The 21,327-nt window shown below is 42.8% G+C and overlaps 1 protein-coding gene across 3 annotated transcripts in view; it reads right to left on the bottom strand.

Annotated features, from left to right (window-relative positions):
• Positions 1-21,327, bottom strand: part of CLCN2 (chloride voltage-gated channel 2) — a 1,173,779-nt gene that overhangs the window by 488,263 nt on the left and 664,189 nt on the right. The gene's annotated exons all lie outside the window — the stretch shown is intronic.

Raw genomic sequence — 21,327 nt, 5'->3', positions numbered from 1 at the left:
CTCTGTAGTGCAATTTGGGGTGGCTTTTGGTTACAGTCATTGGTTTGTGTTTGACTGTTGGTTACAGTCAGGTGTTTTGGTTGGTCTAACCATAGGTTTGCAGTTACAGCAAGGGTTCCCGACTAGGCAGGTGGGATCTGTAATATGGGGTTGGCTGTTATAGTCATTGTCAAGGTTGGTTACAGTGGTTTTTTTTTTTGGTTGGGAGCTGATGGGAATTTAGGGACCATGTCATGTGCATGGTGCTTTTGTTGTTTTGGAGCAGGGCCATGTGAGGTGCATGTTGTTTGGTTGGGGCTGTTGGTTACATTCATAGAGTTTTAATTGTATGAACTGTGTGAGGTGCATGGTTCCAGTTTGGTGTGGTTCAACTGTGGCAGTAGTATGGTGTGGCTCAACAGTGGTGTATAGTGGGTTTGGTCCTACTGCTGGATTCAGTATGGCTATTTGGGTTACGGTTTTGGTGCTTGTTTAACTGTTGTTGAAGTATTGGTTTTGTTGATATACCTTAGGACTGAGTGGAGTAGGTGGTGTTTCTGTGCTTCCATTTTTGCTAACAGGCTAGAGTGGGTTTTTTCGCTTCTTTGTGGTATGGTGTGTTTGTAGCGTTCCATCATTAGTGGAGCATTTATTGGTTATTGCCAGGTCTGGCTGGTATTGATGGATGGAAGCCTTGCATGTGCAGGCTTCTGGAATTTCCATTCTGGTCATCTGCGGGTTTTGGCGTTTTCCTACTTTCCTGTTTTCTAGATTGATATTGTTCTGTGCAAGGAGATGGCTGCGGGTCTTTCTGTGGTGGTTGTTTTAGTTGGGTCTTTTAGTCAGTTTACATGCTGGTCACATGTGTACTTAGAGAAGGATCTGGTGTTTGGTACTGGTGTGGTTTTCTGCCTGTTGTTGTGTCAATTAACAGAGGGAGAAGTGTTGTAGTTAGATGTGTGGCAGGCTAGCAGAATGCTGTGAGGTCATCTTAGAGTGTTGGATGAGTGCCAGTGCAAGTGTTCCAAAATAGTCAGTTGGAAGTGGAAGCTAGCTGGTGTGGATGTGCCAGTGTCTCTGTCCCAGTGTTAATTACCTTGGATGGCACTTACCAGAAGGAGAAACAGATAAGAAACGTACCGGCAAGAAGGGAGTATCCAGGCGTCATCTTAAACTATGGGGGTTACTTCACTTATACAGTATTGGTACAGGCCAGGCTGGCTCACTGTCGGAGTACCATCCGTGGAGTATGAAGTGTCCTAAAGATTATTTGTATCCGTCTTGGTTAGAGAGTAGTCTGGAACATTATTGCCATAGTGTTCAGAGAAGGAGACTTTCAACCGTGATGTGGGGAGAAGAATGCAGATGGGAGATACTGCTGTACTTATTTCTGTCATTATCTTAGGAGCGGTTGGTGCAATTTTATCTGGTCAGGAGGCCCATTTAGGCTGCAAATAAAAATGAACATGTGAGCAATTGTTTAAGGTCCTTTATTGATATATACATATAAACATGCATTCATACATACATACATACATACATACATACGCCAAAACAAAAGAATGGGATAAAAAATAACCAGGAATTTGCTTGAACTACCTGGGACATCTTCTTTCCTCCATAAGGGGAACTTTGCGCTTCCTAGTAGTTCTTGAACCCTTTTTAATACCTCAAGGGTGAGCAGTCTCTCGGTTAGTTGAACATTTCTTGAACCAGCAGCTGGTACAGCCACAGCATCTGTTGACGTGAGAGTGGTTTGGGGACAGCGCTGTCCGCTGTTGACATTTTGCCATTCCTTAATTTTGAGGTACCTTTCTTTTCTAGTCCTGAGGTGGGACAGTGTGATCGTTTCCTGCCATGTGATAGGGACCATGGTGAGGTGACCAGGGGATACTCCCTATCCCCCTTGTGCCCAACATCTAATGGCACGGGTGGCAGCCGGCTGTTACCATAGTATGTCAGGGGACTTCCTTATATATTTCCCTCTTGGACTGGCCCCTTGAGGCATCAAGTGGAATCTGCTTAGGCAATCCGTATTGGTCTGGCAACATGCTTCCCATTGGCCTACTGTGGGGAGGAGCCAACTCATCACCATCTGATCTCTTTGTCTCTGGATAACCAAGTCAGAGGGGCATGAACAATAAAATAGGGTGAAGGCACGGCAGGCGAGGTAATACTCAAGTACTTATACATCCCATCAGGTAGCCAACAATTCCAACTCAACAGTTGCAATTTTGATCTCTGGGGTAAGGTTTTCTACTAATTAACAATATGGGCTGTTCTACCACATTCCTAATTTGGGACAATTCTGCTCCCAGAGTGACTCATGAGGCATCTATCTTGAAGACAAATGATTCCTCTAGGTTTGGCATGATTAGGAGGGTGGGTGACATAGGGAGATACTCATTAGGTTAAATGACTCCTCTGTACTCTTGGGCCATTGAATCCTATGGAGTTTTCATGCAGTAAGCTGGTTTGTCAGTGTGCCAGTGATAGTTGGAAAGTATCAGTATGAACCTCTGATAATTGCTCAGCAGGCTCGGAAAAGTCCGAAGTTCCCTCATGGTTTTTAAAATGGGAAGATCTTGAATGCTTTTCACTTTTGCTGTCTGGGGCTAGACACCTTTCCTACCATAAAAGCCCAGATATTTAACTGAAGATAGGGTGAGAAAACGTATGGTATTATATGAGAGTCCATCTTTTCTAAGCCTAAGGGGAACCAAATACAATTTGGCCCAGATGTTATTGTAAATGATATTGATGTCCAGATAAGCCCCCAAGAAGGTCTGCTGGGGCAAGAGCACCACACCCAAAACACCCTGGAAGGTATACAGGGCCTCATGGAGGTGTGAAAAATACCATCTTTTTCTGGTCTTTGTAGGTCAGCTAAATTTGAAAATACACTTTTTTGAGATTTAGGTTGGGGATGTATTTTGCAGGTCCAAAACGCTCGATCATCTCATTGATCCTGGGCATCAGGTAGGCATTCACTTCAAAGATCTCATTCATCTTCTGGAAGACAATCCAAAATGATCAACTGTTATGTCACACTGGTTAGACACAAGAACAAATGGCAATGGCCAGTGAATGTGGGAGGCAGTTTTCTTGGAGGTGGTAGGGCTGAAGGCAAATCAACTTCCTTGGTGGGAGTCTGAATTTGGTGAACAAAGGCAAAGCCCTGGGCCCACCCAGATCATTCACTATGTAGGCTCTTACACCCAGACATTGGTTGTCTGGAAGATCTGTAGTGATTCACTAAAATAGTGTGTCAGCTAGAGTGATCAGGGGTTCCATCAAGGAAGCGTGATTGGGTTGTCCACAGGTCTTCAGACAATTGAAGTAGTACATTTGGCTGGTGCTCTGTTGGTTATCCTGATGCACCCTGTGTTTTCTTTTCATCTTTGAGGATCTGTATGATTTTGAAGGGTCAATGAGGTTAACTTGTTTTCTGACATAGGCAATAAGTTGTGGACCTGATTATCCACAATGAACTTTTTGAGTTCACTTCCCACAGTCGTACAGCCTCTTCCGTTTCTCTCTGCTATCATTTAATTGCTGTTGGGCAAGTCATTTGGCGGTCTCAGGTGGTCCTGGGTAGCCTGGCCAAAAGCCTTGGTTATCATCTCTGTACTTGGTCTTCTTTCCAGAACTAATTAAGGATGCAAAGGAAACCACTGGGTTCTTGGCCGTATACCAGTTGGAAGAGGAAATGGCTTGTAGAGACTTAGGCCATATTCTAAGCAGCAAACAAAGCCCAGGCAGTAGTTTGCTCTATTATAAGTTAAGTCCAAATTATTTATTGTGATTTTAATCTTAAACCAATGACTACAGTTTCTCGCCAGGCTTTCCCCCCCCCCATCGCCTGTTCAGGTTACAACCTTCCAAACATAAAAATGCCATTACCAAGGAAACATTTTCCAAATAAGAATGCAACAGTGACAAAGGGGAAGGGAAGGATTAACATGCATGTAAATTAATATAAAGAGAATGCACTTTACAACAAATCCCAATTTCTGCCCTCTTCTGATACCAAAGTTCAGAGGAGATTCTTTTAGGTGCAATTAAAGTGAGCCAATAGTCTGTTGGTCAGAGATGGTAAATGGAAGAGTGGAGGAGTTCTGTTTTTAGTAATGTTTTTGCTCCATCACCACTCGTGATGTGAAGGGGGTTCCTTGATTTGTGAGTATCACTTTTGACAACCGAGCCGAAGTATGGTATTAGATCCATGCTCTGTGACCTGATACTCTTCGTAGGAAAAGCTTCAAGATACTGTGAAGGCATCATGAAGCAGAAACAGACAACAGAGTCAAGTTTTATCTTCAACAATTTATTATACTCAAATGTCCAAAACCTATACTTGCCCTTGCGTCTAACTGCATACAATGTATAGGGATGTCAACATCAGAAATTAACAGTGTTCAAAGTAATGTTCGGAGCATCTTCCAGCTCTTGGCTTGCAATCAGCTTCCCCTTAACTGAGTTCAAAACAGGTCACAATACACAGGGCTCCCTTCCCCAAGAGTTCAAATCTTCCAGATTTTCAAAACACCACAATTCCTTTGGACACTTCCCAGCTCTTCTGATATTGTTCCTGTCGACTAGTTCACAGAGACAGTACTGTTTCTTGACATCAAAACACACAAAAGTCTGTTGTAGCACACACACAGGCTTCTTTATGGGTGCTTTCAGTGGCTTTTACGTGCAGGGGTGCACTTGGTCTAGGCAAGGTTGTTGGACCACACAGTTTACCCATTACAGGTCATGCAACCAGTCTCCCATCCTTGTTGCTTTTTCATCAACACTATGCAACTCTCAGCTTGACAGTGTTCCACCTATGTCACACTCTCCTGACACGGTCTGGTGGCTTGATTGCTCACAACGCACCTGTTACACTTTTTCCTGTCTCTTGCCAATGTGTTTTCCTCATAACATACTGCCTTTGGACTTCTCTTGGCTTTGGCCAATGCTTGCTTCGTTCATTACATAGTTCTTTGCGTCTCATAGATTCACAATCTGTCTTTCACGCTGATCAATATTCACAAGTGCCCACAACTTGCTTTCACTCTCTTCTTAGCCCTCCTTAGTTGGCCTATGATTGGTGTTCCTCACACACAATGCAGTCGCAAGCTTAATCCATGCACATTGTCCTTGATCAGGACTTCAAATGACCCTCAGAGAGTTTTGGCTACGATCATCCTGGATTTGTGTGCCCCTGGCTGCATTTTTACTCCCCTGTGCAGCTCTCGTAAGACCTTTTCTCCCCCACTGCCTTCCTTCCTTTTACCTGCCTTCTGCCCATCCTCTGTGGCCTTTGATTGATGTTCCTGAAAAGGTCAAGTGAACCCAAACACTTGCATTCTACAAAATCAGGCTTCCCATGGCAGCCTTGCCTGGGCAACCGGCAAAGAGCAGATGCTAAGGGTGCCTGTAATCTTCCTGCTTGACTGGTGGCCACTGGATCAGATTGACGTGCAACTAGGTAAGTTACAATTACTTAATTTATATTGCCCTTGCCTCCCCACTGTTGCTCTGGTCCTACATACCCCTTGGTTAAATTCCATCCATTCTGCCATTTTATATGCTCAGGCAGCAATTTTTCCCCTAGCTAAAACTGCATTACTCCATACCAAAATCCCTAACTGCATAGCACTGTTCTGCATGTAGCTCCCCCAGAAATATCACATTAGACATGTACCTTGGTGTTGCCAGACAAAACGCACTGTATGGTTGATAGAGCTTCGTCATTTAGATGCTCCTGCAAGAGTTCTTTGAATTGTTGTACTGTGGTCTGCATTGGAGTACCCTTTCCATTGCACTGTTTACACTACGTGTTGCATCGGTTTGTCCCACATAGAGCTCATTTTATCATGTGAGAGGTCAGAAAAGCGAGATAGACAAATAAATAGTTTTCTCACATGTAGCAATTTTATTAAATAAGGGTGAGAAAAATACATTGCTTTCCCTAACCTAATGAGAAAATCCCACCTGTCAAACTAAGACTAAAGTAAAGCACTCTAATATCAAAAGGTATCTGTCCCTCACACTTATATATACAACAGAATCACACAGGCATGAAATAGCTGTTTAAACTCAATAAAACAATATATTTTCAACAGTAAACTTTGTAAACATGTATCCCTATAACCAGGGTTGTATCCCATTCCACTGGATTATTTCAGGATATTTCAGACCAAAGTTCAAATCAAGATAGTTTTTTCAATAGCGACATTCTGCTACAAATACAACACAAAGTTATTTTCACGCCATAGGTTTTCCACTTGACACTTGGATTGTCCTATTGCTAAACAGGATTGTATCACTATTCGAAACAATTGTCAACATTTTCAAAAGCTCTTGCTTGATAAACTAAAAAAAATATCTTCACACTTTGTCTGCATTGAATATAATTTCTATTATTTGAACAACAACTGTCACATTTCTTCTTCATAAAGTGTTGTCAGAATGATTTTAGCACAGTTCATGATAACACAGTGGACTTGCCACTTCCTTTTTACCACAGTTTTCTACCACATTGCAGTACTTTAATTGCCTTCTTCCTGGTTCACTAACCTGCCAGGATTAACCACTAAAAACTAAACGTCCCTTTCCTGGTATACTCGCCTGCTAGCATAAACATCCTACCACTACTACAAGTACTCTGTGGCGAGGCTTGCTTCAAACTTCCACACTTTGATCCTCAATGTGGAAAGTTAATCTGAAAAAATGCTTATTAGAAAAGTCTAACTTTCAACAACACTGGGGTTCACAACTTCTTCCATAAGGGAATAGCACACATTGACACTGTTTGCTCCACTGAAGTCTTTGCCACATGCAATGCAGGTTATATTCCTCTCCCCCTTGATGCTTTCTACAAGGAGAGTTTTTCTCCTGCCACATTTGGGTTCCTTCTACAACACCAGTTGAGTGCTGGTAAAGTTTCTTGTTCAGGTTTACCCCTTTAGGAATGTGGTATCTGCTATTTATAATTGCCTTTCTTTGGCTTAGGCAAGGATGGTTATCTTCACTTTTAAGTAATTTTGGTTATTGTAGATTACATTTATTTCGTTCAATTATTGTCCCCTCTTTACTTTGGCAATGGTGGTCACACTATGTCTCCGCTCAATCTCTCTCAATATGGGAATCTTTGAATATTGTCCCCTCTTTGCATTGGCAACTGAGGTTACAATGTTTCTTCACTCAGTCTCTCTCAACATAAGCGTTGAGCCACAAAGGCTTTTATTCAACAATTCAGTATTCACATGGGTTGCTTCTAATCAGTGGTCTACTGTGGAGTGATCCGGGTTTACCTAGCGAAGGTCAACTCACAGGTCTTTTCTTGTGCTTCCGTTCAATCCACTGCTGCTTTAACTTCTTCTATCGTCGGTACTTGGGTGTATGACAGCTCCGATCACACTCCCGTTGCTCGCACCTTTGGGAAAAAGAGCCTGCTTTGCTCCTCGCATACTCCATTGAACTCCAACCATTGGAGTAGGAAACAGAAGCAGGAGAGCTTCTCCCTCCTACGGGACAGCTGGTCTCAGCACAGCTTCCTGCTGTGAGTCCTCTGCGTTTAGGATTCCTGACTCCTGCGACTCTCTCAGCACTGGGCCCCATTCAAACCACAGCGGCGGCCCAGGCGTCTTCCTCCTCCTGCTTCTGCTGCTCCCACTGCTGCCTGCACCTGAAGGGGCTTTAAATATTTATAAATCCTGCTCAGGAGTGGTTCATTGTAACCACTAGACCGCACACTACAGTTCTGCAACTCTGAGCCCCTCTTCCTCATCTCAGTATTAAGAGCATTGTGGCACTTGAAGTCCCTAATGTTCTTATTCCTTTTAACCTTATCTAATTCATTCCGTTTTAATGATTTACAGAAAGTATCTTTAGGGGAGGTTTTCAATGGAATTAATGGTTAGTTCCTGGTTTTATAATTCAAACCTAAGGTGGATTTATAACTATCAGAAGTAGTGGTACTGATTCTCTGATCCTTACATATAGCATTCCCATGTTGACCATAAGCTTTTTCACCACTGACAATGTGGTTAATTTTGGGAAGGGAAGCCTTACTATGATAACAAGCCATTAGGTATTCTGGTTTCATGGAAAACTCACTATCAGAAGAAGATGAATACTGTGTCTCTCCTAACAGAGTCATCCTATCCCACTAGTGGCCTTCTCCTCCCAGGTTATCCACCCAGATAATAGCACCCACAGGGTTAGGATCCGGTTGTGCCTGCCTTCCCCTGGCCACCTGGGAGGAGACGGTAGGATTCATCACAATCACCTATACAGTTGCTCTACATATAAGTGTTTTAAACAAACACACTTTATTGTGTGTAATTTGTGTTGCTTTTAGGCACCCCAGACAGGGCTCATTCAATTGTTAACAGTATGCTCAGCTTTTGGATTTTCCACACATAACCTACAGCATTTTAATATCGCGCTCTACATTTAGATGTTCTCGACATAACCATTCGTATGGTTTACGATGTAGTCTGCAAGTAGTGATCGCATAAGGAGCCGATTCCTCTTATCTAGATGTCTCCACACTAAGTTCATTGCATTTAATATAATGCGATTTTCGTTTTAAGTCCTCCTAACAAAGTTGTGTTATTTATACATTTAAGAGTACTAGATATAACTGTTGCTAACCAGCCCCAGATTTGCGCCACATAATCGTTACAGCTGGTCTCCTTATACAAGGGAGGGTTTCCTCTTGAGAGTGTAGCCTCCGTATTGTCAATATACACAATGGCTAGGTGCTCAGGTGAAAAGGCGGGAGGAAATAAATTGTATTTTTCACTCCAAGGAAGAAGAAAACAAGGAGAACGTTAGAATAGGACAAAAACAGGGACAGCGCAATGACCAGTAACATCCCACCCCTTGCCCAATGCCCCTGTCCTACTTTCACGGTTGGAGGCAAACACAGAGGAAACTAACATAGGATTCCTTCTACCAGGATATCGGAAATCCATAGATCCAGTAACAGTACATGACTTAAGTAGCCAAACGGAAGCTGGCAAAAGGAAAACAAAAAGAAAGTTTGTATGGACCTATCCCCAGGCGGTACGAGGACGGTTGTAAGATATATGATATGATATGGCATTTATAAACGCGCCTATACGCAAGTGTTTCAAGGCGCGACACAAAAAGAAACCACAAGCCAATGGGAATCCAAATCCAGGACCAAGGGACCAATCTGTTCAGAGTCACAATCCAGGGAGAAGGCACGCTCAATCCAAGAAGGGCAGCAGGGTCAAAGTTCCAGAAATCTGTCCAAAGCAAGCCAACCAAGCCAAAGTAGTATGCAGTAGAAATGATCCCAGAGACAAGCAGGGTCAAAGGCAATTTGAGGAAGGTAGACCTGTTCAAGGGGACAGCAAGGTCGAGAGAAGCAAGGGCGATGGTCAGAACCACAGGAAAACAAAAGAACAGGGGCGCTACTCCAAGAGGTAGAAACCAGGGATTGAGAAGCAACAAGGCTTCTTCCGTCATTTCCTTTATGGACAGCATCACGCCAACGTGCAGTACCGCAACTCATCTCACCCTCCATGATGTAGAGCATGATATCATACCTCAGGCACACAGGACGATGGGAGCTGCACACCATCCTTAGAGGAGAGCGCTACTGGTTATGCCACGGTAAACGCTGATCCTGTTCAGTTCCTGATTCCCACTCATTTCAGAGGGGTTTACAAGCGGGACCTGATAATCCATGGCATTTCTTATACAGAACTTTACATCCAGGTTTGCAGACAAAACTCTGCATCATTTACACGGTGCGCTGCATCCGTTTGTCCCAGGCAGAGCTCATTGTATCACCTATACCGTTCTTCTATATATAAGGGATAAATCAATGGTTCACAGTCTGCTCAGCTTTTGGAATTTCCTGATAATCTATGGCATTGCCATATCGAGCTCTACATTTAGATGTCCTTGAACCCTGTGAATGGTTAACGATGTAGTCAGCATGTAATTATCGCAGAAGTTACACATTAATCTTATCGCCACGTCGCCAAACTAAGTTCCTTGCATTTACTGTACTGCGTTCTTCGTTTAGGTCTTCCTTATAAGGAAAACGTTTGATCCAACCAAATGTACCTTACGGGTCCCATTGGGGGAACCTCGGAATAGGGCGCAAAGGGATTACCAGCACCGGTGTCCTTACTGGTGCCGGGTATCCCTTTGCGCCCGGGTCGGAATGAGGCCCACTGTCACTGGGACTCCATGAGAAGGCAAGTAAGGTGGGGTCATAAGCGGCTGCCATGCAGTTTGTAATCAATTGTGTTGTTATTGATATATTTAAGAGTACTAGACATAACTGTCGGGAACCGGCCACAGATTTGTGCTACGTATTTGTGACTGCTGGTCTCCTTGTACAAGGGAGACTTCCCTCCTGAAAGCGCAGCCTTTGTATTGTCAATATAAATGGTGGATAGGAGCTGTAAGGGCGCTCGCATTCAATCCCGTAAACTACAACTCGGAGCGGCACCAGAAGGTCATCCGGGCCAACCTTGCCTGACAACACCGGAATCTAATACCAACATCTTTGAAACATCCAACGGGAAAATACAAAAAGGTACTACAGGACCCAGAAACCATTAGGGGCAATCAGGCCCCACACTCCACCCAGTCAGACACACCCTCAAAATATGAACATGTAAAAACCGTCCCGGTGCTGGTTATCCACACTCACGTCTGCAAGGAACCCCGTAGCAGTCCTGCCCATTTGTCTAGTGAAAACGCCAAAGCACACCAGCCCGTGGCAATTACCAAACCACCTCAGCCGGAGAGAAACCGGGACAGAATACAGCAGCCAGGACACTCGGACCACCCCTGGGGAAAACACCAATACCAGCACGGCTCCTGGGAAGCCGGGGATTGGCTGAAAGAACGTAACAGACTAAGTTCAAAAGGAGACGCCAGTACAGTCTTTTGCTGTTCTTTCCTCTGCAAAAACAGACCAGAGAGGTGAGCGAGTGGGAGGAATCCTTTCACTGGGCGTATTGAAAAACGGACATACGGGAGGACCAACGGACACCCGTACTCCTGTCCTTCCACATGAACTTCTGTATTATTTTGTTTGTTTGCTGATCCCAAGGTTCAGCGCTTCCAACAAAGAAGCATTTGCTTTATCAACTGAATAAAGGTATTTTGAGTTAAAGGCAAGATGTGTCCGGTCCTGTATATTAGAGGGGCTCAGAAAGAAAGGCGGGAGGAGAAAATAGCCTGGGACGGGATAAAAGACACAAAAAGAAACAATCAAAATGGGAATCTAAATGCTAGGATCCAGTAATGCCACCCTGGTACTAGTTTGTAACTTCAGCAGGAAAAGAAAGTGAGGATCCTCATTTTCCCCACTGGCGATGAAACTGTGAAACTCACTTCCCAAGCAATGTCACATAGAAGAGGACTATCAGGCATTTAGGAAACCGCTCAAGATGTGGCTCCTCAGTTAACCAAACAGTTCCAAGACACAGAGAGATTAAGACTAATACAAAGTGCAGCAACTTGATCCTTGAGCCTCGCCATGTACAGGGATCAGGAGTTTAAACCACCAATCAAAGACACTTCCAGGAAGACTGCTCTGCGGCACCTCCTGCATGCCCATTTAGACTCTAGCTACACAATCTTCAATTCTGAGGGTATTCTCACTTCCAATACTCCTGTCTCCTCTTCTCAGATGGCCAGGGAAAGTCCATTGGTCTTGGATCCCGACCTTGGTGGTGGAGAAACAAAGGAGGATCAACTGGATGGAGGGTACTTGGGGACTGGGAGTAGGGTACTCTTAGGAGAGACATGGTATCCGCCTTCTGCTGTTGAGACTTAACCAAACCCTCCACCGACCTTTGTATGTTTTTGTAAGGCTCATCCCCTCATTTACCTATGTATGACATTTGACAGTACTGGGACGAAGAAGAAACAACTAAGAGTAATGAAGGCTACATCTCTTCAACCCTTTGGTAGTGAGACGAGGAAGAAACTAAGCAATGAAGACTTCACAATTTTACCACTTTGGTACTGGGACGAGGAAGATGCGTGCAGAGAGCTGTCAGGGTCACGCATGTTTCTTTAATTATGGTTAGGCAGGACCCATTGGAGATACACACCTGCAGCCTGTTAAGGGGCTGCAGGTGTATAAAGAGGGACTGATGAACCTGAACAGAGAGCTCGAAGGAGGCATGCGTGGAGGAAACCAGCAGGAGACCGGAACTTCAGAGGAGGCAGCTGTGGTAGGACCGGACGAGGAGCCAGGATGCCGGCAAACTATCCAGCAGACTTACACAGCCCATTCCTGGTGGGCCGTGAACTGGGCTCTGCAGCCATCGCTCAGAGAGATGAATCAGAGGAGAGGGTGACTTCAGCATCCAGAGAAAAGCTTCCCAGGTGATGGTGTGTGAAAGAAGACACGCGGCAGAGTCATGAAGTGTGCAAGGGCGAGTTTCTCTGACCTCCACTGGGGAGGAGAAACATAGGCGGTTCCCTAACTGAGACATCACAACCCGGTGAGTGTTAGAGAGGACGCAAGCACACAGGGGTACTCCTACAAAAGTATATTGAATACCAAATTAATGGAACTTTACAATTTAGCGATAATAACGCTTACTAAAAACTGAATCAAATGGAACTGTTATTATTATTAACTCTAAAATCAGGCATAACAGTACTTCCTGAATACCGAATTAAATGGAACTTTAAAAATAAAGCACAACTCATGTTTGGTGAATACCAAATTGAATGGAAAGTGAAATACAACATAATCAACGAATATTGAATATCGTATTAAATGGAACTTTACAATTAAACAGTATAGATGTTTAATGAACTTTGAATTAGTTGAAACCGTAAAATTAAGCATACCAATCACACTAAAGTGAACATCCTGAATGCCCCACGGGTGAATAAGGGCACAAGAGTTATAAGAAGATGGGTGTGAGTTTAACACCCTCAACTAAACTTTTATGACTTAACGCAGAGTAACAAGGCTAAAGACTGGCGAGGATGGGTGACAAGTGAGGCAAGGCCAAGAGGCTGATGAGGAAAAGCCAGAGGATTGTAAAACTACACATCAAAGTCAACATGCCCAAAAGTCAGGGATACTGGTTGCATGGCCTGTAATGGTGGAACGTTTGGTCTGACATCTGCACCTAGACCAGTGAGCTTTACATGTTGAAAACTCAAAGACATTTTGCCATTGAAGATAACGTCTTGGGCAAGGGAACCCTGGGGCTCAAGAAGCTACATTGTGGGGTCTTGAGAATGAAGTCAAAAGAGTGATGGTTCTCTTTGAAGTGTGTTGCTTGGAACTTGGGGAAGGGAACCCTGAGGATTGATTTTGAACTATATTGAAGTGTATTCCTGTGAAATGGAGAAATAATTTTGAGACTGTTGCATGGATTTTCTTACTTGGGGAAGGGGAGCTGAAAGGAAGCTACAAGCTGCAAAAAGAACTTTGAGTTGAAGACTATTTCTCTAATTTTGACATCCCTACACTTTGGTTAGTTTTAATTGTGAGGGCTGGCATAGGTTGTGGACATAGACAGACTTTTCAGTTGAACTCTTTGACACAGACTTTCCTTAGTTTCAGTCAGGTAGGGAAGTCCCACCTTAGCATAGGGCAAGTTAGGCTTCCTACAATCCTGACATTTGATTTAATAAGGAACTTTAAATCCATTGTCTGTGTCTTGCTTCATGGTGCCTTCGCAGTAGGCCTGCAGTGTGTACCAGTCTGGATTTAGGAATGGGTCTAGCTTCCATGAGCGTGTCAGCAAATCCCAATTCTGACACCACCTGTCAATGGGCCAATGCAGGATGCAATAAAGAATAAACACGGGAGGAATTGCTCATAGTCCTTTATTGATTTTTTTAAAATATATATATATATATACACACACACACACACACACATACAACAACAGAAAGGGATAAAAATAAATGAAGAAACTAATTTCCCGCACTAACTGGGATTACGTCTCACCTCCCACTGTGCCTTTTGCAGGTTTCCCAAGGAATACCAAATCATTTCTTTTGACCTTGTTCCTAAGTGGTGAGGAGTCTCTTTGTCAGCAGCATAGTCTCTTGAAGCAGCTGCTGCTACAGCTCCTTTGTCTGTCAGGGTGAAAGTGGTTCAGTGGCTAGCGCCATCTGCGGTTGAAATGTTCCTGTACCACAACTCTGGGGTCTGTTTCTCTCTGTGCCCCTTTCTCGTTTAGTCTCCAGGTGCCCTCTCCACTAATCTGACTACTTATCTTCTTGCCTTACTTGATGAAGTTCCTCTACTCAATTGCCTAACTTCCCCTAAGCTGACCTGACCTCCTCATCTCTTCCTGCTCTTTTCCACCATGGGATTGTCCTATTTCTTCCTCTCAACTGTTAGTACTCGCAACACGCTTCCTCTTTCTTTTCTCATGACCACTTCCTCCTGGTGTTACTATCACCTCCTCCTTCGATATCACCTCCTCCTTCGATACCACCTCCTCCTCCGATGTTACTGCCACTTCTTCCGCCTATTGCTGCTATGTTACTACCATCTCTTCTTCCTCTGATGCTACTTCAACCATCTAAGCCTCTCTGCTCTAGTACCTCTTAATCACTCATATTACACTCCAACTAAGTCTCACTACTTGCTGCAACCTTAACTAATAACAGACAATGGGCCTCATCATGAGTTTGGCGGCAGCCATCAAGCTATTCCGGTCTTCCTTCCTTTCCCCTTACCTTGTTCTCTGTTGGGACACAGCTCAATTTCTTCCTGGGGTCACAAGTTTCTTCCTCTGCGATTTCTAAAACCTGCGCAGCTCTACGGCAGGCTGCAGCTGTTGGTCTATGCACTGTTTCTGCAGTCGCAGCACCACCTTGACTGCTTTTTCCTTCTGGCGAGTCGGCTCCTAGATGGCTCCTGGGACCTTGTAGTAGCATCCTGTTTATTGCAGCCTGTTGCATGGAGGAACAGCTTCCCCGCGTCTCTGGTCCTCCTGGTTTGAAACTCAAGGGCAGGACTTCCATGCTGCTGGGTTCCACGATTAGAGCTCTCTAGTCCGTGCTTGCTTTCTATTTTGTATTGTTGACTCTGCCCTTGTGTAATGTCAACACCATCTTGGTAAGTCTCTTTGGCACTCTTCATACTTCCAGTGAGCCACCTTGTTGCAGTACTTGGTTGGTTTTGCATATTGCTACTCATGTTCTTCTTCATCCCAGTATTTTCTACAAGTGTCACAGTCATGGCTTTACAGTACCACATGGCTCCATTATCGAGGTGGAAGAAAAGGGTAACCACGAGGGTAGGGGGTTCTTTGACAGGGTTCTATGAAGGCTTTTCCCAGGTGGATATCCTTATCCCCAGCAGGGGAGTCCCTCCCTATGAGGTATTCCCACATATTACCACACTTAGGAAGACTATTGGGTAGCAGCCTCACCTCCCTAGCCTCATAGGAAAGGGTTCCCCTCTGTGTAGAAGTGACGAGACCTGGTGAATCATCACAGGTGTAATCTGAACAATCCAATTAAACCTCAGCAGAGTTCACCATCTGCCTCAGTTTCACTTCCAGATGTGGAACCAGGTGTTCTTGCTACCCCATTGTTTGATTCTAGAGCAGAGAGCATAAGTAGGACCGCGTTTGAACCTCCCAAAATATCTATGGGATGTAGACCAACTATGAAGATTATAATCTGATTCACACCAACAATATTCTCCAAGTGGTTGGGCGCTCCCATGAAGTTATTGACCAGTAGTTCAGGGGGACACTTGGCTCCACATCAGGACCCACTAATTCTACACCTGGCCAATAGGTACTCTAGAGTACAACACTGTTTTTGGTAGAAAATGACCACATTATTCTGTTTTTTGGTTGCCAGGGGCCCTAGAACATTTTCTTTGCCACTAGTGGCCCTGAAGAAAGGCCTTGATCTCCAATGGCCCTGCAACACTGTGCCTGGTTACTCGGGTCCTGTAACATTGTTTTTCATCGTTGATTACTAGAGGCCCTGTAATGCAGTTGGCCATTGTTTCTGTTAGCTAGGGGAAATTTAGCATGGCAATTGATTGCCTGTGCCCCTGTAAGACTGTCTTTGGATGCTAATGGGCCAACAACACAGTTTTACAGTTATTTAAGTCTTTTCTTGTTCAATACAGTGTTCTCACTCCAATACTGCACTATATGTCTACACTTGCCTTTAATTCTGATCTCTACCCTCTCCTTTCAATTATCCCAATGCCCGATTGACAAACACCCCCAACTCCCTTTCTTCCTCCACCTACCCGATATTTATCTGATGCATCACCCAGATCAGGATACTGGCTGCCAGTCCTTGTCTATCCCTCCCATATCCCCTCCAGAAAACAGATCTCCCCCCACAACCTTCCACTCTTCTACTCTTACTCTCGGGATGCAAAATCACTCATTTAGAAAATTCCCTTCCTCACTGACCATTTTGACCTCCATAATCCAGAATTTGTACCCATAGGAATGACTGAACTTGGATTACTCCCCATGATACCGCTTGCTGCTCTGCACTTTGACCAAATGACCAAGCGAGGCGGGCAAGGTTGGCTTTAAGATAAACGGGGCTAATTCCACTGCCCCCTTTTACCATCTGACTTTCTTGCACCCTCTCCCACACAGCTCCTTTATACTGCTACCCTTAATATCTTCCTTATACACAATCCATCTGTCCCCATCAGCATCTTGACCTTTTTCTGGATTCCCTTCCTAATGCAGACCCCAATACTCTCATAGGGTACTTCCACCTCCCAAATATCTCCCCAAAACAATTTAAACTTGAGTCTCCCCTATTGTGAGGGGTCAGAAATGCGAGACAGACAAGTACATAGAGTTTTCTCACAAGTAGCCATTTTATCAAGGAATAAGGGTGAGACAAATACTCATCTTTCCCTAGTATAACAAAGGTGTCCCTGCCTATCAAACTAAGACTAAAGGAAAATGACCTAATGTCAAAGATCATTGTCCCCCACACTTATATATGCAACAAAATCATAGAGGGGTTATCTGGCTGTTCAAACTTCACAAAAGTACATTCAAATTCATAAAGAGAAATTATAAACATAAATCTTCTTAATCAGGGTTGCATCGTCTTCCCCTTGATCAATTCTTTTTTATTTTTTTTTTTATTTATTTGTTTTAGTTGTATTACAACTTTTTCAAATTTCATTAACATATAAAGAACATTAATATACAAAACACAATAATTGTCAATCTTACAAGGCTAAAAGATAACACATTCTTGCAATACCCGTTATCACATAATTAATAATTAATTTTATACAACTAATCACACTAATTCATACTATTTACAAAATTCCACTTAAATGCTACTTGACTCGACTTTTCCTCTTACAACCCACCAGTTACCTGATAGCCTTATAGATAACACATTACCCGTTTCACCCCTCTAACCCAGGGTGCACAATCTGAAAGAATTGTACTACGGCAAACTGGATTTTCAGACGGGTACTAGAAAACAGCTCATGCCATCTTTCATCACTCTCCATCGGTCTTTGTACCACCTGAGTATGTGCAAAACATCTGGTTCGTACATCACAAAGTGCTACACATTCCACAAGCAGATGTTGCAGAGTCTCTCTTTGTTCTTTCACAGAACAATATCTACAGTAATTGTTTGCTTGTTCCAACATTTTCCTTTTACAAAGGACATCCTTTGTAGACCATAGATTTAACCGAAATCTTAAGTATCCCATTCTTACTTTAGGAGAGGGACTTTTTAACAAGTAGTCCGACATCAACCCATATCTTTTTATACCAAATAAGAGGATGTCAAAGTCCTTATATTGGGAACACCTTGTCATATTTGCTACCCAATCAGCCAGATGTACTTTTTCCTTTGCTCTAACAGGCTTTGATAATGACTCTACCGTGGTATCAGCCTGGGCTAATTCATTAAATACATGCTTCCTCCTCTTTGCAGCGAAGGGATTTACAGATTTCAGCAGATAATGCGCAATCACTTTCAAAATATTATTACTTCCGATTTCCAGAAGGCATTTGTCTAACAAGGCACACTGTTTCCAGGATACTTGAGCATACATAGATGGCAATCCCAGCTCATAAGGCAAAATGGCTATCGGTACAGAATTAGTCAGGCATAGAATATGTTTCCAATAACTTGACTCTAGTTGATCCCAGTAACACTTTTCTCTTGGCAAAAACCCTTCAATGCCAAACAGCAATATTGGGAGAACCTTCATTTTATAAAATAAAACAACATGCTTCCCATACTTCCCGATCAACAATCGGGATTGCGAAACAAGCTGTTGCATTTTATGCTTTTACTAGGTCTTTATGTTTTCTTACTAGGTCTTCCGTTTGTTTGCATATTACATTGTTGATAAACACCCCAAGATATTTATACTGGGTTGTAGTCTGTACGCTTTCATTTTGAATTCTCCACGAGAAGATATTACTTGTAGTGATTTGCTGTTTTCCACACTTGAGGATTTGGGTCTTTGCGATGTTAATTTCCAACCGATTAGCTTGTACATAGAGGCCCAACTTGGTCAGTAATACAAGATCAACGGCATATAGCAAATAGGCAATTTTTTGGCCTCCTAGTTTTGGCGGGTCACCAGTACATTTACTGAATTAGAACCCTAGATCTAAAATGAAAAAAATAAATAGAAAGGCTGCGAGGGAACACCCTTGCTTTAAACATCGCTCTGTTTTAATTACAGGAGTTAATATGCCATCAAGAGAAATCCTAACTCTCACTGACGTATTTGACTGAAATAAAATTATCAATGAAAGTAGGGAGTCTGGGCAATCATGTTTCTTCGCTTTTTCTTGCAGCAAACTTCTATCCACTGAATCAAATGCGGCTTGGAAATCTATAAACCCCAGATATAGTGGATTATTTCGGTTTATTTGTTGGGCTTGAATCATATTTATCAAAATAATATTCGGGATCGTACCTAGCCCAGCCATAAAACCTGCTTGAAAAGGGTCAATCAGCCCTTTTTCTTTCACCCAAGTCTGTAGCTGCTTAAGAATGATCTTAGCAAATAGTTTCCCTGGAATGTCTAAAAGGGAGATGGGTCTATAGCTCGAAGGTGACGCTCTCTCTCCCTTTTTATATATCGGGACTATGATAGCTTGAGTCCAAGACTCGGGCAAGGACTGAGTCACATTCACTGTGGAGGAGATCTTAAACAGAATTGACGTCCAAATATCTGGATTCTCTTTTAGATGGAAGTTGGACAACCCATCAGGACCACTAGCTTTAGAGTTACTTGCAGATTTAATGAGGTTTAAAATTTCCAACCAATCAAATTCTAAACGGAAAGGAGGAAGTGATTTCATGATATCTATTGATATCTCTCCGTTTACCGGAGCATGCAACATGCTAAAATAATCAACCCATAGTTGTGACGAAACCGCTGTCGATTGTCTAACTAGCTGTGGGGAAGAGATTGATTGATTTATCATATCCCACATCCTTGCAATATTCTTGCTGGCTAGCGTTTTTAACATACTAGATCCATCCTCTTGTAACATGGAAGCTTGGTGCGACTTTAGCCAATTTCTGTAGCGCATTTTAAGAGTTTTCGTTAATTGCTGACTTTGAGGTGAGAGCGCATTTCTCAAATGCCTAAGATCAGCTCCGAGTTGTGCTTTACGAACCTTGATTTCAGGGTCAAAGTAGTGTAGATGGACGCGCTGCAAAGTTATTTCAATGGCCCATTTCCATTTGAAATATAGCACAAAGTTCTGGTCATTACATGTGCCCTTTAATTGGCAATATAATTGCCTTAATTTCAAGTACGCCTTCTCAGTCTTCAACTGATGTTTGATAAAACAAAAAGACTTTGTTTTCATATATCAAGTCAGTATGCAATAAAATTGTTATCTCATCTGAGGGCCCATCTTTCGTTGAATCACATTTCTTCTTCTTAATTATTATTTTTTTTATTTTATTTTATTTAAACAGATTGTGTGGTTTCCTTATTTGAAACCTTTAACCTGAGCATGTCCGTTCTTTCATCATGATTCTTCGTTTGGTATACAGTATCTTAGTAGCAGTGCTTGGTAGCATCTTATTAGTCCTGGGTTATGTTGTTGATCTCCTCTGATTTCTTAAGGATTAAAATCACTAATTTTATGAGTGCTAATGTCGTTTTCATTTTTTCTCCTTCTACAAGAGTCCTCCACCCACTCATCGACATTCCTTGTCGTGTAGCTTCTAAGGATGTCCCCCAAGCACTGCTCTCGCTCTTTCCTTAAACCGGTACACTGTAGTATGAGGTGTTTGAGATTCTATCTCTTCCTTTTTTTTCACATTCTGCAGCTTTCCCTGATGTCCAGCCTTTTTCTTCTTTGTAATATTTCTCCTGTTGGTAAAATGTTCAATCTGAATCTCAGGAAAAGGTCTCGGAAGTACAAATTGGGGAATAAAGTCAGATAGCTCGGGATCTGATTCAGTTTTCGTGGCTGGGCCCAGAAGTCTTCGTAACCTTTATATTTACAGTTATCTTCTTGGGTTTAGATCCAATCTCCCATGTATAGTTTCCTTTTAGTTTTGTCTTAGTTAATTTCTTCTTCTTAAGTAAAACACCTTTGGTCAGGGTGATTCCACAACAGTTCATCAATACACATCAATGGATACACCATGGTTTCCCACCACAACCTCTCACCACAATCTAGTGGTTTACTTTCTTCTTCCTGCCCACTCGCCTGCCAAGACTAACCACTAAATATCCCTGTCCTCGTATACTCACCTGCCAGGATAAAAACGTCTACTACTACTACCAGTACCAGTACTTTGTGGGGAGGTTTGCTTCAGACTTTCCTATTTAAATCCTCAATGGGGAAAGTAAAAGTCAACAACTGCTTCTTAAATGATTCCTTTGACTTTTACCAACCACAAGAGTGTTACATCTTTTTCTGTGAGAATATAATACACTTAGACAATGTCTCTCATACTGTTTCAGTTGCCCCAGGCAATGCAGATTATATTTCCCTCCCTCCTCTTGATGGCTATTACAAGGAGGGCTTTGTTTCTGTCATCTTTCATTTTTTTTTTATTGCCTTTCTTTGGTTTAGGCAATGCCTGTCACAATCTTTTTTTATAAATGATCTTCCTTTCTGGGAATCACATTCACTTTGTTTAAATATTGTTACCTTTGGGCTTTGGTATTTGTGGTTACAATATTCTGTTTCACTAAGATTGAATATTGTTTTCTTTTGGCTTTGACAATGCAGATTACAATTTTTATTTTCACTCTGTTTCTTACAATAAGAGTTGTGCCCAAATTGTCTTCATTCATTTGTTTGGTATTCAAAACTTCCTTTTTGAGCCAGCAGTCTGTTACGGAGCGCC

The sequence above is a fragment of the Ambystoma mexicanum genome, chromosome 10 (genome assembly GCF_040938575.1).
Source record: "Ambystoma mexicanum isolate Mex_15411 chromosome 10, UKY_AmexF1_1, whole genome shotgun sequence".
NCBI classification, from domain to species: Eukaryota; Metazoa; Chordata; class Amphibia; order Caudata; family Ambystomatidae; genus Ambystoma; species Ambystoma mexicanum.
Note: the sequence above shows the minus strand (reverse complement) of the source record. Positions and strands in the feature narration are given on the sequence as shown.